This window comes from Nicotiana attenuata, unplaced genomic scaffold (genome assembly GCF_001879085.1).
Source record: "Nicotiana attenuata strain UT unplaced genomic scaffold, NIATTr2, whole genome shotgun sequence".
Classification (NCBI taxonomy): Eukaryota; Viridiplantae; Streptophyta; class Magnoliopsida; order Solanales; family Solanaceae; genus Nicotiana; species Nicotiana attenuata.
Window position 1 is genome coordinate 67,225 of NW_017674023.1, and position 6,036 is coordinate 73,260.

Sequence of the window (6,036 nt, forward strand, 5' to 3'; positions counted from 1 at the left end):
GTCTAATTTTAGAAGAAAACGGGTTACTGATAACCAAGTTTAACTTCACTTTCTCAATGGTATCAAAGGAAAATAACAAGAATAACTAATGAAATAATTAATTGCAAAGTCAAAACAGAGAATTTCGAGAAAGCAAAAAAATAGAGTGTATATTTTAATATTGTCTCAGATGTGTCTTTCCAAATAATATTTTGTGTCCTTATATAGGAATGTACAATAGTAACGGTTTTCCCCCCATAATTTGAGCTAATTATGGGCATTAATGATATTGATTTTCCTCTATTTTGGATTCTCATAACCGATGCACTTATTGCTATAAATGCCTTACACTGTTACGATTCCCTTTCCTTATTCTTTCCAGTCCATGTATCTTTCCTCCTTTCTACTATTTATTCATTCATTGCCAGCTGTTAGGCCCGGTACTGTCTCGTGGATGTTCCTTCCGTGCCTTTTCTTACTCTATCAAATAAGATTGCCACGTGTTGCTATATTATTGTCCTGCACGTTATGCCATGTCAGCAGTCCAATATTCCACGTGTAGCTCTTTTTCACCATCAATACAAACAAGTTCGAGACGAATTCAGGATTTAAACTTTACGTGTTCAGCTTTTTAAGATTTTTATGTTAAATTAAACTCAATTATATTTCAAAAATTATGGGCTTATATTAACTATTTATTGCAACTTTAATTAATTTTTACATATCAATTTATACTCCGCATCGAAGTACTAAATTCATATGATGAACGCAATATTGACAAGTTCCATTTATACTGAGTAGGTTCAGAATTAATTTAGTATAATCTTATTATATGAATACAGTCTATTTTTTTCATATATTTGAGTTCAGAATTAATTAGTATGATCTTATTATGCATATAAATTTTGAATTTTCTTTAGCGTATGTTTAAGCAAAAAAACTAGTTGAGTTAAACTCACCAAATCCACCCTAAAATTCTCATCTACTTGACTTAACAACCGAACATCACTAATTTATCACTCGAATATGTGGAGGACATTAAGAAAAGACCCCTACGAATCTTGGACCATCAGAAAGTATAAAATGAAATGAAAATGTTAATGGACAGCGTTATAAGTCAACTGGTAAACTATTTTTTTTTTTTTGGTGATAATTTAATATTGACGAATCAAGCTGAAATGATTAGTTTAACCTTAAGCTACCTAAAGATGAATAGTTTATGTCTTTGTCATATTAGTACAAAAAATGCTGCGTGTTTGGCTACCACGTGAGCCAATATCTTTTTCTCAATCACTTTTCTAAGTTGATGCCAAGTATCATGCAAATTATAAAAGATAGATTTGTTCTCTTTGCAAAAGCTAATTAGCCAAAAAGCATGTCTTTCCCCTTTTTGTCATCACCAACTAGCATGCTTTGAGATTCCTCATAGATTTAATATACTTACTGAAATATAGGCAATTCTTGTCTAAACTATTATAGTAGTCTACGAGTCTATCTTTTTGTACTCCGACTGCCACTTCCACTTCTTACTCATTACTCTCTCCGGTCCAAATAAGTGATATTTTGGATGTTTTCACACAGATTAAGAAATTCACCTTTTAGCATTAATTAGCAATGTAATTGACCATATTAACCTTTATTATCTCACATAAACACTCCTAACACATATTCCAACACTATTTACTCCAAGGACAATGTAGGAAAAAAATAATTAATTCATTCTTGAAATCTGGAAAAATCACTTATTTTGGACCACAAGAAAAAAACCAAAAAATCACTTATTTTGGACCGAAGGGAATATTACTATACTACTATTATATATGTGGTGCGCAGTCAGGACTCAATAAAAATATCATGCATTTGTCCAAGCCCCAAGGTCTAAGAAAGCTAGGAAAATTCCTCGCGTGACATATTTTCCTTTTCTTTTACACGTTCCTCTGCGTGCAAAAATATGATACTCCATTAAAATGACATTTTCCTTTTCATTTACATGTTCCTCTGCGGCTCTGCCAACAAAAAGATGACACTATAATCATTTAGATAGTTAAATAATATTTTTATTATCCGGGGCTTTTATTATAAGAATAGTTGATTTCTATAAATTTTTATGTAACTTTTAATGTGTGCCTTTTTATTTTAAAAGCAATGAGATTTTCTCCTCCTTTTCTTTTCAAAATTTAAGCTGACAAAGATATTTTAGTTCTCGTATTTCCGATTGTGGTACTTATCTTTTGGAAAGAAAATAGCATTTTATGTCCTAATTAAAGGCAGATTTGGTTTAGGGCCAACATTTAGTTTATCTTTTTGGATAATTAATTACCGAACTAAATTTTAGATAAGTTTATCGAATGTTTAGTTGGAATAAAATTGCGGTATAACTAGTTCCGAGATAAATTATTCCGGGATTGTAGTATTATTTTTATCCGTATGAGAGAGTGGGATAATAATTCAGGGATAACTTGTTTTTCAACCCAATGACCCCTTAATCTTCCTCCAAGTGTTATGACTATCCAGTTGTCATTAGGTGACTTGTTACTAAATTGCAATAACTATGAATATTTTCCTACTTTTAAAATCCAAGATTACGTAAATACACAGACAACTAGACATGACATGTAACAAAAATGGATCCAGCTAAGATCAATTGAAGCAGAGACCTCCATTGGCTAGAAGCTACAGAATCAAAGTAGGTCCAAAGTGGTTCAAGAGAGCTTTGTGAATTAGGGCCCGCCACAAGCTCCAAATGCAAATGCCTTATTAAAGTTCCATTCTCCTGCATGTTAAGTAATCTGCGTCATTCAGTTTTTTTTCTTCAAAATTTGTCCGATAAGAACAAATTCCTTCTCAAGAGACAACTAGGTGGTTAGGAGGTCATGTTTCAATTTCAACTGCTTAAGTCCTTATAATCCAAATGGATATAATCCGCTCAATAAATGAACATTTGTTTACTCTAAAACACTACTAGAATCCCTGTAAAAAGCGACCAAAGATTAGCGACCAAATTTGGTTTGTCAAAAAAAGCGACCAAAGTTGGTCGCCAAACTGCCGAAAATAATAAAAAAAATATTTGAAATACTTTAGCGACCAAAGTTGGACGCTATTTGGTCGCAAATTTAGTCAAATTGTTGACTGGACTGGTCAGACTTGTTTGGTCAAAGATATACTGAGATTAGCGACCAATGTTGGTCGCTTAAGCGGGACCCACATAAATTTTTTTAATAATTTTATTATTATTTTATAAAACTTATAAAATAATAATTATTCCGAGTGATTTTTCTTCGGATTCAGACAATGATTTGACTGACATCACCAACATCCCATTAAGCTTGTACGGATCAGACTTGGAAGAAAGTTGAGAACAAAACTTCCTATAATCTTTGTCATCATAGGGTCTTATGATACCCGTTTTATGGGAACTGCCATGACCGACGGAAAACATTCCATCACCATCAACCTTGTCACTATCAATTAAACTTCTTTTCTTCTTGGAAAATGAAGTAGAGAATTCCTCTATAATCTTTCTTTTATCTACTTAGAAAATGTTAAAATTCCTGCCTACACCATCACTATTTGAAGCACATGTCATTGCATTCTCATCATCATTGTCGCTAACGAGAACAACAATTGATCAAAAGACACACCCTATCAGCTACTGTATCCAAGTTATTCTCTGTATCCAAGTTCATCCCGAGGATAATCACCAAAGCCACCAGACAGCTTTTATGATGCCAATGAAGCAAGATCATGAGCTATTCAATAAAACTCGTATTGTAAAGAAGAAGAAAGAGACTGATTCAGAAAGGTGGGTCGAGGGTCAAGCCTCGACTATACATGTACGTTATTTACTTTTAATTAAGTATTTTTATTTACTTTTATATAAATTTTGAAATACTAATTTAATATAATTTTTCTTATAGGTTCGCTTCACACCTGATGTGGAGGAATTCATACGTAGTCATCCACCTAATGAGTCGGGCGAGGCAATCCAACATTCGGACGAGGATGTTGAAGAACACTCCTTGAGTACTTTATATACTTTGAACTAGACAATAGAACTAGCTTTCGAATGGGTTTGTAATAAGCGTTAACTTAGTTTTGTTAGCTTAATGTGTTAGTTCTATTGAATGTTGTTGTTGTTGTTGTTGTATTTGTTGTTGTATTGTTGTTGTTGTTGCTTGTAATAGGGATTTGGTATGCTGGCAGGTGGTGTAGCTGCCAAAACAGGCAGTTTCTCCCAAAATAATACCCAGAAAAGCGACCAACTTTGGTCTCTTTTTGGTCGCTTGTCATTTAAAAAAAATAATTTGACGGGCAATAGCGACCAAAGTTGGTCTCTTTTTACCCAGATTTCTTAAAAAGCGACCAACCTTGGTCGCTATTCCATTAAAAAAAATTAAATTCTTGACATTAGCGACCCACTTTTGGTCGCTTATTTTTAAAAAAAATTAAAAAAATAGCGACCAACCTTGGTCTCCATTTTCCAGATTTTAAAATATAATATTTGGATTAGAGACCAAAGTTGGTCGTTGTTTTATGAATAATAATAAATCAATAAATAATATATTTTACATTTAGAGACCAACTTTGGTCGCTAAATTTATATTATTAAAATAATAAAGAGACCAAAGATGGTCGCGATAGTCAATTCCCGGAATATTTGGTCATTTTACCTTAGAGACCAAAGTTGGTCGCTAATTAGCGACCAACTTTGGTCCCTAAAGTGAAGGGACCAGCAATATAGCGACCAGGCATGTTTGGTCGCTTTTTGGTCGCTTTTGGGCCTATAAGCGACCAACTTTGGTCGCTTTTTGTGGTTGCTTTTTACCGGATTTCTAGTAGTGAAATTTGGATAACAATTAAACTTATAATGTGGTTTTAAGGATATGTGATTTCACCTAATATCAATTGATAAATGTAAAGATAAGTGATGCAAGTTGACAATAATATAAAGCAAACCAGCGTTTGGATAGGGCCCTCGAGCTCGGACACCTTCGAGCTAGTTATGCAAGAATAGTTAAAGGCACAAGAAGCTGATGAACAAGAAAGTAATAGCTGAGAAATATTATATTGCTTTAATATTCGTGAATGTAAGGAGTTTACAAATGATGGGGACTCCCCTTTATATACTAGAGGAATCCTAATTATGGTACAATTCTAATTATGGAAGTAAATCTCATGATTGGTATAAATAACCGCCTTTGATTTGATCTGTTTCGGGATTTCCACCGTGATCTTCGACCGGTTACGGATATATCGCCTTTCCGTTATTGCACTTCACTTGAAGTCGGTCATATTTAGTCTCGATTGCTGCCGGCCTCGACCTCGACGGACACTTCGATTCTTGAACTCGGCACCTCGTCTTCGTGCTCTGACCCGATCCATTACGAGGCCGACCCTCGACGTAATCCCCTGGTCTCGATTAAATAGCAAAATCGGGCAAGCCCGATTTTAACCGTATACACATATCATCCCCATCATCCAATAATGTGATCACATCATGTTCGCAAGAACAATTATACCTCAACTACAATTTAGTTGGAGTAAGCTATATCAAAAATTTCACTTTGTTCTGTTTGATTCAACAATTGAATAATATGAAACAAATTATAAATTTTTTGATATTAGAGATTATCTGAATATTACCTCTATCCATTCATGTATATAATATCCAACAAAATTAAAAGATTGTCGTGAAATAACAGATTTACTTAAAGTGTGCCAATAACGACTAGTTATAATTCAAATAATTATTAGTCAGACTAGATTCACACCAAATAGATCTACTATAGGAGGTAAAATACTCTCAAACAAAAAGTTCTTCATTTCAAAAGTTCGAACTCGATACAATAAGTGGTACGGATATTTTGTTAACATTACTCAATATATTAAAAAAAAAAAAGAGAGAGAGAATAAATTCAGTCTCCCAAGCCAATTGATTGACGAACAAGGCCACCCCACCTGGCACGGTGAAGCCAAACCCAGCTAAAAGTCCCAAAAAAGCAAATGAAAAAGCCAAGTCGGCCAATGTCTCGCCTTCACTGTGCAATATTTATAAAA